We start from the raw sequence: 13,149 nt of genomic DNA, 5'->3' as shown, positions 1-13,149 counted from the left end.
AGGAATCTGGAACACATCATGCTGAGTGGAATAAGCCAGTCCCAAAGGGACAAATATCATATGTTCTCCCTGATTGGTGACAACTGACTGAGCACCAAAAAGGAAACCTGATGAAGTGAAATGGACACTATGAGAAACGGTGACTCAATCAGCCATTACCCTGACTATTGATGAACAACTTAATATGTTATCCCTCTCAGTATTTTGTCTATTCTACTTAATACTATTGGTTTAGTTCTGTAATTAATACAGTTATTCTTAAGTATTGAAACTTAACTGAAAAGTGATCCCTGTTAAATATAAGAGAGGGAATAAGAGAGGGAAGGGATGTATAATTTGGGACTTGCTCAAGCCGACTTGCCCCAAACGGTAGAGTTAGAAACATACCAGGGGATTCCAATTTCATCCCGTCAAGGTGGCATGTACCAATGCCATCTCACTAGTCCAAGTGATCAATTTCAGTTCACAATTGATCATAATGATAGGACTAAGAATCAGAGAGATCACATAATGAAGACTAGTGTCTGAAAATACTAACAGATAGAACAAAAAAGGGAGAGAATGATCCAACATGGGAAGTGGGATGCACAGCAGACTCATAGAATGGCAAATGTCCTAAACAGCACTCTGGCCTCAGAATCAGCCCTAACAGCATTCGGATCCGCCTGAAAAGCCCATGAGAGTATTTCAGGCATGGAAAGCCAAGACACTCTGTCAAAAAAAAAATACACTAAATGAAAGATCTCCACGAGAGAGATCCCAGTGGAAAGAATGGGTCATCAAGGAAGGAGGTGCCTTTCTCTGAAGGGAGGAAAAAACTTCCACTTTGACTATGACCTTGTCTAAATAAGGTAAGAGTCAGTGAACTCAAAAGGCTTCCATAGCCTTGGAAGCTCATGACTGGAGCATAGGGAAATTACTGAGGCCATAAACAAGAGTGTCAATTTGTTAAGTCAACAACAGGAGTCACTGTGCCCTTACTCCACATGTAGGATCTCTATCCTTAATGTGCTGTACATTGTGACTTAAGGCTATAACTAGTACTCAATCAGTATTTTTCACTTTGTGTTTGTATGTGGGTGCAAACTGTTGAAATCTTTACTTAATATATACTAAACAGATCTTCTGTATATAACGAGAATTGAAAATGAATCTTGATGTGAATGGAAGGGGGGAGGGAGCAGGAAAGGAGAGGGTTGCAGGTGGGAGGGAAGTTTTGGGGGAGGGAAGCCATTGTAATACATAAGCTGTTCTTTGGAAATTTATATTCATTAAATAAAAGTTTTAAAAAAGACCTTGTCTAAATAAGGTAAGAGTGAACTCAAAAGGCTTCCATAGCCTTGGAAACTCATGACTGGCGCATAGGGAGACTACTGATGCCATAGACAGGAGTGTCAATTGGTAAAGTCAACAACAGGAGTCACTGTGCACTTACTCCTCATGCAGGATCTCTGTCCTTAGCGTGCTGTACATTGAGACTTAATGCTATAACGATTACTCAAACAGTATATTTCACTCTGTGTTTCTATGGGGGTGCAAACTGTTGAAATCTTTATGTATACTAAACTGATCCTCTGTAAAAAAAAAAAAAAGAAATTATCAACTCCCAACTTGAATCTCACTGGGATTAAACATGACAATAGGTCTGATCTGATTTCATCATCATTTAAAAAATCATCTATTATTTTTCACTTTATGTTTCTGGGAGCAAACTGTTGACATCCTTACTTAATGTATACTAAGCTGATCTTCTGTATATTAAGATAATCGAAAATTAATCTTGATGTGAATGGAAGGGGAGAGGGAGTGGGAAAGGGGAGGGTAGTGGGTGGGAGGGATGGTATGTGGGGGAAGCCATTGTAATCCATAAATCGTACTTTGGAAATTTATATTCATTAAATAAAAGTTAAAAAAAGATAAAGTTACAAAAATGCACAAAAAAAGACTATTTGAAAATATGGCATGACTTAGAGGTATTTTTTTTGACAGGCAGAGTGGACAGTGAGAGAGAGAGAGACAGAGAGAAAGGTCTTCCTTTGCTGTTGGTTCACCCTCCAGTGGCTGCCACGGCCAGTGCGCTGCAGCCAGCATACTATGCCTGTCCGATGGCAGGAGCCAGGTGCTTCTCCTGTTCTCCCATGGGGTGCAGGGCCCAAGCACTTGGGCCATCCTCCACTGCACTCCCGGGCCACAGCAGAGAGCTGGCTTGGAAGAGGGGCAACCGGGACAGAATCCAGTGCCCCGACTGGGACTAGAACCCGGTGTGCCGGTGCCGCAAGGCGGAGGATTAGCCTAGTGAGCCGTGGCGCTGGCTCTCTATCTGGGTCTCTTACATGGTGCAGAAACCCACATACTTAACCCATCATCACTGTCCCCCAGAGTGTGCCTTAGCAGGTAGCTGGAATCAAAAGCGAGAGCCGGAACCCAGCCCACCCTGGGCGCTGCAGTATGGGATGTGGCATCCCAGGTAGTGTTACCTGCCAGATGCCTGCCACTCCAATAGGAATCATAGACTGCGGTTTGGCTCATTTTATATTTGTGTTAGAACAAACACCTTGTTTTCTTGCAAAGCTCTTCAGAAGCAGCCAACCCTGTTTCAGTCTGGAGGTGCAGTAGGACATGATGGAGGTTGTTCAGCCTCACGGCTGAGTTTACCTTTCCCCATCTTTCAGTGAGTGTCCAACCCTCTGTCCTTCCAGGAAGGGAGCCACATGTCCAGCCTGATGCACAGTCCCCTAATTAAGCCTCTAGTTACTCCTCACAGAAACCACAACTAGGCGAAGTGAGGGAAGGCCAGTTTGTCACTGGAGCGTGGTATTTCCTGTTCTTGGAAGCATTATCTGAGGGTCAAGACTAGATCTCTGTGGAGAGGGAGTGAATTTTCCCCATCTCAGCCTGGAGGCTCCTCCTTTCTCAGATTCCTCCCAGAACTGGGGTCTTAACTGCAGAAGCAAGGAACCCTGCCCAGCTGTCCAAGCTGTAGCATGGCTGGGAAGATTAGTTCTGAGACCTCTGGCACAGGAGAATGGTTAATGGAGGTTAGGGAATGTGCATCAGCGTCCAGTACTGAGGGAGAAAGGGATCTGGCATTCCCGCCATCTCAGCCCCCACAATCACTCCACACAAAGAGGCAAGAACAAGGGTTTCTATCACAATTGAGTCAAACTCATAGTCTAAGGTCAGAGTCTGTCCTGGGCAGAATAGGTGTGAGGGGGAGTCCATGGACTTGACGTGAACTACAGCTCCCAGTTGTCAGGCTGGGCCACCCTCCCTCCTTCCTTCATCCAGCTTCTCAAATCTTTGTTTATACTTATGTAAAATGGAATACTTCAAGAATAGATCCTAGATATCACTTGGTATCTGGACCACACACAGTTACAGAACTAGTAGGGGGCTTGGCACTGTGGTGTAGCAGGTAAAGCCACCACCTGCCATGCCAGCATCCCATATGGGCACCAGTTCAAGTCCTGGCTGCTCCACTTCTGATCCAGCTCTCTGCTATGGCCTGGGAAAGCAGTAAAAGATGGCCCAAGTCCTTGGGGCCCTGCACCCACATGGGAGACCCAGAAGAAGCTCCTGGCTCCTGGCTCCTGGCTTTGGATCAGCACAGCTCTGGCCGTTGCAGCCATTGGGGGAGTGACCCAGAGGATGGAAGACCCCCCCATCTCTCCCTCTCCTTCTCTGTGCAACTCTTTGAAATAGATATTTTTAAAAAAATGTTACTTTGGCAGCTTTATTAATGATGTGTGTATTATTGAATGCATAACATGAAATCATTTTCCACAATTGGATTTATAGTTTCTTTTATTTATTGATGTTAAAGAATGCCAGCGAGGCTGGCACCGTGGCTCACTAGGCTAATCCTCCACCTTGCAGCACCGGCACACTGGGTTCTAGTCCCGGTTGGGGTGCCAGATTCTGTCCCGGTTACCCCTCTTCCAGGCCAGCTCTCTGCTGTGGCCAGGGAGTGCAGTGGAGGATGGCTCAAGTGCTTGGGCCCTGCACCCGCATGGGAGACCAGGAGAAGCACCTGACTCCTGCCATTGGATCAGCGTGGTGCGCTGGCTGCAGCAGCCATTGGAGGGTGAACCAACGGCAAAGGAAGACCTTTCTCTGTTTCTCACTGTCCACTCTGCCTGTCAAAAAAACTAAAAATAAAAAAAAGAATGCCAGCACTATCACTTTGAAAGATTTCCCATATTAAGTGATTTTTGAATTCTCTCTAGTCTGAATTTTTTCACTGGTGCATTCTTGAAGTTTCTGTCTCACATGAATCCTCTGAGGTTGAGCAAGCTGTGCATTTACAGTGAAGGCCTTTCCACATTCCAAAGTGTTTTCTCCACTGTGCGTCTTACAGTATTGAATCAGATAAGCACTTTGGGCACAGCCTTTGCCACACTCATTACACTGTGGGGTTTCTCTTCAGTGTGAGTTCTCTGATGGTATGTACTTCTGTGGCAAGACGTGGCATTTTTTGCATTTGTATGGATACAGTTTCTTTCCAGGATGAATTTGCTGGTACTGGGTTATGTGGTGTGTTCCATCACAAAGCTTTTCCACATTGGTCACATTCTGCAGTATAGATCCTTCCTCTTCTGTTGAATAAAGGATTGTCTGTGGGTATCGGTTTCCCTACATTCCACAGCTGCATAGGGCTTTCCTCCAGTGCGTGGTCTCAGGTGGTAAGGAAGATGAATGCTGGGGTAAAGACTTCTGCACATTCTTCACACTCAGATGGTTTTTCTCCAGTGTGAATCCTCTAGTTCCAAACATCTGACACTGACTGAAGTCTGGACTAGCTCCACCACCACTATTTTGGCGTTGAGTGAAAACTAAACCGCAGCTAAGCTATTGTCCACACTTCTCACAACTGGCATGGGGTTTCAATCACATACATTTTCTGATAATTCTCTAGGCTACATGAAAAGCTCTTGTCATCATTGTCTTCTTTATGTACTATTCTCTCTAAAGGAAATTTGTTTTGAGTCACGAAATTTGACTGCAACCCTTATGTTCACAAATATTCTCTCAAGTCAAACTTTTCTTCCAGGTAACTGCCCATTGTGCTAAAATAGCTTTCTACACGGCTAAGAGCTTTGGGACTTTTTTCGTGGAGTAGAAGATTCCACTCCTTTTACCTCTGTTATTCTTTGAGAACACTCTTTAGACATCACTCACGTCAAATTTGACAAGATTCTGACTTGCAGATCTGGTCTTCCGGTCTGAACAAAATAAAAAAATGGAGGTTATCTGATCAGATCAGTTAGAGAGATGAGATGTGTGAGGCAGCCCAAGTCACATGCAATATGCTACTATTGCTAAATTCTTTTGTTTATAAAAATTCTTTTTGAAAGAATTAGAGATCAGACATCTGCTGGTTCACTCCCTAAATGGCCATGGGGACTGTGCCAAGCTGAAGCCAGGATCCAGGAGCTTCTTCCAGGACTTCCATGTGGGTGCAGGGCATCAGGCACTTGGGTCATTCTCCACTGCTTTCCTAGGCACATTGGCAGGGAGCTCCATTGGAAGTGGAATATCTGGAACTCGAACTGACGCCCATTTGGGAGGCCTGTGTCACAGGCAGAGGCCTAACCTGCTATGCCACAATGCCAGTCCCACTTCTATTACTTTTACAGTGGCAGGATTTCAACGGATTTTAAAAAATTGAACTAAAACTACCTCAACTAAAAATTGAGGTAATTTAGGCTTCCATGCAGTTGTAAGAAATATAACCCATGTTCCCCTTTTCTACTTTATTCCATTTGTAGCATCTTACAAAATGAAAGAACAATGTCAAAACCAGGATATTATCATGGAGAGAGTCAAGATATGGAATTTCCCATCTCCAGAAGATTCTTCAAATTCAGGTTTTACAGGGACACCCATCTCCCTTCTACCTCCACTTCCTACGTAAGTGTTGGAAACCCTCAGCCTGTTCTCCATCTCCATTCTTTGCCACTTAAGGACTGATATCTCAGCAGACATTACAGAGTATATAATCTGAGATCGGCTTTCTTCACTCTGTAGTTTAAACTCCTCCCCCCCCACTTATCATCAATCCATCCCTTTTATTCCTGAGTAGTATAAGGGTGCTTTGAAAAGTTCCTGGAAAATGGAATTAAAAGGTAAGTTTATTTTGGTGCAAAAGTTTTTGAAATCCATGCATTCTGATACTCCATACTATAAGTGTCCACACAGTTTATTTAACTGTTCAACTGCTGACACATATCTAGACTGCTCAGGGTTTTCACTATAAAAAAAGCAGCTACATATATCAATGTGCTGGATTAGAATAAATTAACAGGGGCCGGCACTGTGGCATGGCGGGTAGAGCTGCCAACTGTGATGATGGCATCCCATATGGACCGGTTAGGGTCCTGACTACTCCACTTCCAATCCAACTCCCTGCTGGTGTGCCTGGGAAAGCAGTGGAGAATGGCTCAAGTCCTTGGAAACCCTGTGCCCACATGGGAGACTTAAAGGAGGCTCCTGGCTTCAGCCTGGCCCAGCCCTGACTGTTGTAGCTATTTTGGGAGTGAACAAGCAGAAGGAAGATCTCTCTCTCTCCCTCCTTCTGTCTTTCTCTGTAACTCTTTCAAATAAATCTTAAAAATGAAACAGGTTTGCTGGCGCTGCGGCTCACTAGGCTAATCCTCTGCCTTGCGGCGCTAGCACACCAGGTTCTAGTCCCGGTCAGGGCACCAGATTCTGTCCCGGTTGCCCCTCTTCCAGGCCAGCTCTCTGCTGTGGCCTGGGAGTGCAGTGGAGGATGGCCCAAGTACTTGGGCCCTGCACCCCATGGGAGACCAGGATAAGTACCTGGCTCCTGCCCTCAGATCAGCGTGGTGCGCCAGCCGCAGTGCGCCGGCCGCGGCGGCCATTGGAGGGTGAACCAACAGCAAAGGAAGACCTCTCTCTCGGTCTCTCTCACTGTCCACTCTGCCTGTCAAAAAAATAAAATAAAATAAATAAAACAGGTTTGTTGAGATATAATTCCCACCCCTCACAATTTATCCATTTAAAGTGCACAACTCTTTTTAGTATATTCATGGAGTTGTAAAAAAAAACCATAAACAATTTAGTACAGTTTTTTGATTCATTTTGTATTTAATCCCTAAGTTATAAGAGAAACAGGCAATTTTGTAGAAATCAGAAGACACCAGTATCCTTGTGATCCCATCTCAGATGTTTCTGTGGTCATCTGGACTCACTCTACAATAGAAAGGGTGCACTTTTGAACTCCCAGAATAATTTTGAAAACCCAGAATAATTGTGTGGGTGCATAGTTACACATATTGCTTCACTGAATCATGCCATGTGTATGACCACACACCCCTCATTTCCCACGTGATGATCATTGTCGTGAATCCCTTGTGATTTTAATATCCCTCTTTTCAAGCATTATATGCGTATGTATATAATGTCTATGAGAAAAGTGATATGGCAAAATGTTAAAACTTGTTGCATCTTAAAACTGAAAAAAAATTCATAGAAAAGAAAGGAAAGCAGCAGGTAAGCAGTGGGCCTGTCTGTTTTGGATGTGTCGGCAGCAAATAGGCAGGCTTTGGTCCAGGAAGACTTTGTCATAGAAAGGGGGATGGTGCCATTCACATCCCATTCTGCCTGCTTATGCTCTTGAAGCTTTCACAGTGACCATCTTCAGTGGCCTGCTCACTATCAGGACGCTTAGGTCAGGTGGTTCAGAGGAGACCTCCTGGGGCTCTGGCTGCTAGTTCACTCCCCAAGTGGTGACTACAGTCAGGACTGGGCCTGGACAAAGCCAGGAGCTTCTTCCCAATCTCTCACATGGGTACAGGGGCCCAAGTTCTTGGGCTATCTTCTGCTGCTTTCCCAGGTACCTTGGCAGGGAACTGGAAGTGGAGCAGCCGGGGCACAAACCAGCATCCATATGGGATGCTGGCATCACAGGCAGAGGCTTAACTTGCTATGCTACAACACCAGCCCCGTTCTGAACCATTTTTAAACTTGATTTTTATTGACTTAAATGGGCGAGGGCGAGGGCGAGGGCGAAGGAGAGAGAGGGAGGGAGGGGGAGGGGGAGGGAGGAAAGGGAGATGAAGAACAAGGGTGAGCAAGTGAGCAAATGAATGAATGAATGAATGAATATCTTCCATTTGCTGGATCATTCCTCAAAGGCCCACAGTAGCCAGAGATGGCACAGGCTGAAGCCAGGAGCCCAGAAGTATATCTGTTTACCATGTGGGTGACAGGAATCAACTACAGGAGTCAACTACCCTGCCTCCTAGGGTGCGCATCAGCAGGAAGCCAGAATTGTGAGGGGAGCCGAGTTCCTGATAAGAGATGTAGGCATCCTTGGCTGGCACCATGGCTCAGTAGGCTAATCCTCTGCCTGCGGCGCCAGTACTCTGGACTCTAGTCCCAGTTGGGGCACTGGTTCTGTCCTGGCTGCTCCTCTTCCAGTACAGCTCTCTGTTGTGGTCCAGGAAGGCAGTGGAGGATGGCCCAAGTGCTTGGGCCCTGCACCCGCATGGGAGACCAGGAGAAAGCACCTGGCTCCTGGCTTTGGAACGGCGCAGCGCACCAGCCGTAGCAGCCATTTGGGGGGTGAACCAACATAAGGAAGACCTTTCTCTTTCACTGTTTAACTCTGCCAGTCAAAAAAAAAAAAAGATATGTAGGCATCCTAAGCAGCCTGCCTCCATATGCATATAAAAAGTCATCAGCGGGGCTGGTGCCATGGCTCACTTGGTTAATCCTCCACCTGCAGTGATGGCATCCCATATTGGCACCAGGTTCTAGTCCCAGTTGCTCCACTTCCAGTCCAGCTCTCTGTTGTCACCCAGGAGGGCAGTGGAGGATGGCCCAAGTGCTTGAGCTCCTGCACCCACATGGGAGACCAGGAGGAGGCAACTGGCTCCTGGCTTCGGATCGGCACAGTGCTGGCTGTAGCGGCCACTTGGGGGGTGAACCAACGGAAGGAAGACCCTTCTCTCTGTCTCTCTCTCACTGTCTGTAACTCTACCTGTCAAATAAATTTTTAAAAAAGTCATCAGAAAGTTCATGAAAAAATGTGGTTTTATGAAAAAAAAAACTACATGCACGTATTTAAAAATATTTTGCACCAAAGTAAACCTTTAAATAATCATTTATTTAAAATGCAGAAAGCTACACATAGACAGAACTCTTCCATCACTGGGTACTTCTCTAAATGCCCACAAAGGCCAGGGCTGGACCAAGCCAAAGTTGGCAGCCAGGACCTTAGTCTACCCAAATGAGGATGGACTGGGTCCGAGGAAAGGTAAGTGCACCACTCACCTGTTCCCCAGCCTCCCGATCCTGGAGACAGACACAGAGGGAAGTCAAGTCAAGCAAGAACTTGTTTATTGCATGCATAACAAAGCCTTTTGAAGCACAAAACTGCAGAGTCATTGGGGCAGGGCATAAGGACCAACCAATCACTTAAAAGGTCAGTTTACAGGCCGTTTTTTAATAGGACTAGCCATATGTCTATACACTCATCATCAGTTGTCGTCACTTCCCCTGATGTTGTGTAGCCAATTAGCTTTGGTGGTAAACAACTTTGGGTTCCGCCCACCTTACTTCCTTTGGGTGCCATCCTTGAATTGCCTCATGTGTCTAATTTCCCCGCAGGTCCCTCCTTTTTTGTTTCAGCCGATCGCCCACCTCGTTTGAGGTTCGAGCATATGGACACCTCCATTAGGAAGTACGTCCTGGCTACACAGAGGTTTTATTATTATTATTATTATTAATTTTGTCATACTGACCTGTACTTCCTGGAGCCCCTCCTTTTTTGTTTTATTAAAAATGAAGCTCCTACGCCAACCCCTGTGGCACCCAAACCTATGAGTGTGGTTACTGCCACAGCGGTCATAACCTCTCATTGCTGACGCCGGTGTAGGCACACTGCCACTTCTTCATTTGGGTGATACAGTACGTGGGGGATGAGGATCATTAGCATGCAGGAATCATTGCTGTGTACCAATACCCCTGTCAAAATACAAAGTGTGAGTCCTGTAGCCCTGCATGGCCAAAACATCCCTCCCTTCTGGGGTGCCACCCATTGGCCTAAGGTCTCATTAACAATTTGACATCCGTTCCAGATATTTTCCTGAGACCCTTCTGACTAATCCAGTGACCCATCCCTGTAGTCTCACACCCCCATTGAGATGGGGGCTGGTCCCCCCTTTTTGTTTTAAAAGTTTTTCATTTAGGCCAGCCTCTTGGCCAGGCTGCCGGTGCTAGGCTCCTCAATGTGGAAGGTTCTGGTGAGGAGGTTGTAGAAGGAGCCGTAGCACACAGCCACCACAGTGCATGTGAGGCATATCACATTGTAGGGCATGCTGAAGTCCGGCGTTGGCAGGCTCACCAGCAGTGGCTCCATGTACAGTGTCGCACAAAGTAGCTGGGGCCATTGAAGACCGGGAATAGGGTACTGAAGAGGGGGCTCTCTTCCCAGTCCACTGGTGTGGCTGCCACCAAACTGGGCACAATGGCACTGAGGATGGGTGGGCTGACAGAGAAGCCGTGGTTGGGGTCTGGAGTGTACTCGGTCCACGTGAGCAAGGCTCACTCAAACTGGATGGAGATCTTGGTGACTGAGCTGGCGGGCAGCTGAATGAGCATCTCCAGGAGGTGGGGCTGCAGGCAGTCCTGGGCAGGCTGGTAGTGGATGTAACTTGGTTTGTTCTCCTTGCCCTTGGATGTGATGGTGAGCGTGTGCACGTAGAGCCGCAGGTACCAGGGCACAGTGTCCAGCAGCAGCACGGGGAAGGCGCGGTATGGGTGGGTGTTGTACAGCAGGGTGCTCAGCTGCCCCTTCTGCAGCCCGTAGCCACTCACATAGTGCTGGGCGTGCAGGAAGGGCACCGGTGGGGCCTTGCTCTCTGGGGTCTCTTCCACTTGAGCTGGAGGCTGAGAGAGCTGTTGATCAGGGCTGTGTCGAGCAGGTAGACTGCATAGGTCTTTCAGCTGTCCCGGATGACATCCTGGTACGTGGTAGTGGGTAATGGTGTGCATCAGCGGTGTGATCAGGGCCTCAGCCTGCAGGTGGAAGTGGTCCAGTGTGGCCCATGCTAGGGTGGTGGCGCACAGTGGCAAAGGGAGATTTGGCTCCATGGAGGAGCAAACAAGGCCAACAGCGGGGTAGGTGTGGTGCTAAGGGTGAGGCCCTGAGATGACAGGGGCAGCCAGTTTCCAAAGGTGGGGTCCCAAGCTCAGCTCCTACAGGGGAAGCCCTCCAAGGGGACACGGGGTCTGGGCTGACTTTTAAGAGGCAGCGGGCTAAGAAAAAGACCACCTGGGAGTCTGAAAGAGAAAGGGGAGGAAGATGATGCGACGGGCTGTGCAGGCATGGTCGTGGTTCTTAGCATTCTGCAGCAGAGGCTGGTAACTGGATGGCCAGTAGAACATTCACTGGGCGGTATCGGTGTGGATATGGCCAAGAAAGAGCTCCTCCACCAGGTGGTCCAGGTTGTGGTGCAGGTACTGCTTCTCCACCCAGACCAGCTGCAGCTCGTGCATGTGAAGTTCAAGGCTTTGGTGTACTCTCAGCCATTCTCCTCCCACCACAGGTTGTAAGCCACGTCCTGCACCCAGGGGTCCCCGTGGCCAGGAAGCCCGGGCATGTGTGGTTCATGCACTGGCTGAGCTGCTCAGTGACTGCCTCCAAGTGGCAGATGACCTGCATGGTGTGCAGCTGGCAGTCAGCTTCGCTGCCACCACGGATGATCCAGGAGGCCTGGCGGAGGTGGATCTTGCCTCAGATGATGAGGGTGTAGGTGGGGTTTGTTGCTGCCATAATAAAACTGGTAGACCTGAAAGGTGTTGTTGTCGTAGAATCTGTAAGACTGGGTGATGAACTCTGGACCCGATCTGACTTCGGGTCTGACTTCACCTGGCCCATGGAGACCCAGTGGCCCTCAGTGGTGGGTGGCATCTGCACGGTGATGTGCACGCCATTGTGCAGATGTTTCAGCATGTGATGGCACTGGGATTCCTTGAAAGCCCTCCAGGCGCTCTTGTCCAAGGACCTAGGATGGGTCCTGCTGTCTAGATGAGGGAGAGCAGAACCCTCTCCCAGCCTGTGCAGCAGGAGGGCCGGGAACAGGTATCTGAACAGGAGGCGACACGGCCAGGACATCTCCAGTGCTCCTCGGGGCGCGCCCGCTCGCCACGCTCCAAACTGGTGCTTGTGCAGCCCCGCAACTCGGCGCGCACCACCCTCCGCCTCCAGCTGGGTCCAGGAGTGCTCAGGCATGGGGTGTGTGCCGACACCACTCCTCGGCTGTAGCCTGCAGGCAGCCAGAATAGACCCTGGCCTCAGGCGGCTGCAGAGCACCCCATACCCGGTGGGCACAGTGCAGTGGTGCGAGGCGCACACTTGCTCGGCACTGTCAGGCCAGGGTCCATGGCCGGCCCGCGTCCACATCATGGCCTCTTGGCGAGCCACCCCGGCCTCTCCTCGCCCGGCCCTGCGTCCCCTGCTTTGTTCGGCAGTGGAGAGAGGGGCCCAGAGCTGCAGCCCTCCCCTTCCCCCACCTGCGGCCCCCGCCCAAGCTGCCAGCCCCAGCACTTACTGCCATCATCCTCTGGGTCCGCGCTGCCGCTCGACCCAGCAGGTGGCAGCTGTTGGCCCCATGCCGAGGCCACTGCTGGCCCGGGGCCACCCCTACCACTGCCACTCCAGCTCCTGTGGTCCCCACTGGGCTCCATGCGTGGTGATCCTCCCGCACAGTGTCGTGTGGGGACTCTGCCTGGCCCCAGCCGCCTGGCCCCAGGGTCAGCAGCACCAGCAGAGAAAGTGGCATAGCCGCTGCCATGCCAGTGGCTGCTCCCACATAGGTCCTCTCATTTCTCCTCCCTCCTCCTGAGCAATCGCAAGGGTCCAGATCACGTAGCTCCCTCCGTGGCTCTACATAGGGGGAGGCCACCTCTGCCCCCGGGAGGTATGGGGGGGGGTTTCCGGTCCTTCTGGGGCAGATGGGTTAGGTGGAGTGACTTTTACTTTCGTTTTTGCTTCCTGATTACTCTTAGCCCATTCTCTTTCCCTGCCATCTTCCTCTGAGTCTTTGGGCTCTCCCAAGTCCTGTAAGGCCTTTAAGGTCTTGTCCTCTTTGGATGAAACTGCATTACCCATACTGAGGGTTT

The 13,149-nt window shown here is 49.1% G+C and overlaps 2 pseudogenes; both read right to left on the bottom strand.

The window, feature by feature from the left end:
* Window positions 1–1,864: 1,864 nt before the first annotated feature.
* Window positions 1,865–11,015, bottom strand: LOC138847474 (GPI transamidase component PIG-T pseudogene; annotated as a pseudogene).
* LOC127485381 (protein APCDD1 pseudogene) overlaps window positions 10,887–13,149 on the bottom strand; it is a 140,443-nt pseudogene continuing 138,180 nt past the window's right edge.

The sequence above is a fragment of the Oryctolagus cuniculus genome, chromosome 21, assembly GCF_964237555.1.
Source record: "Oryctolagus cuniculus chromosome 21, mOryCun1.1, whole genome shotgun sequence".
Classification (NCBI taxonomy): Eukaryota; Metazoa; Chordata; class Mammalia; order Lagomorpha; family Leporidae; genus Oryctolagus; species Oryctolagus cuniculus.
This window is presented reverse-complemented; position numbering and strand designations above follow the sequence as displayed.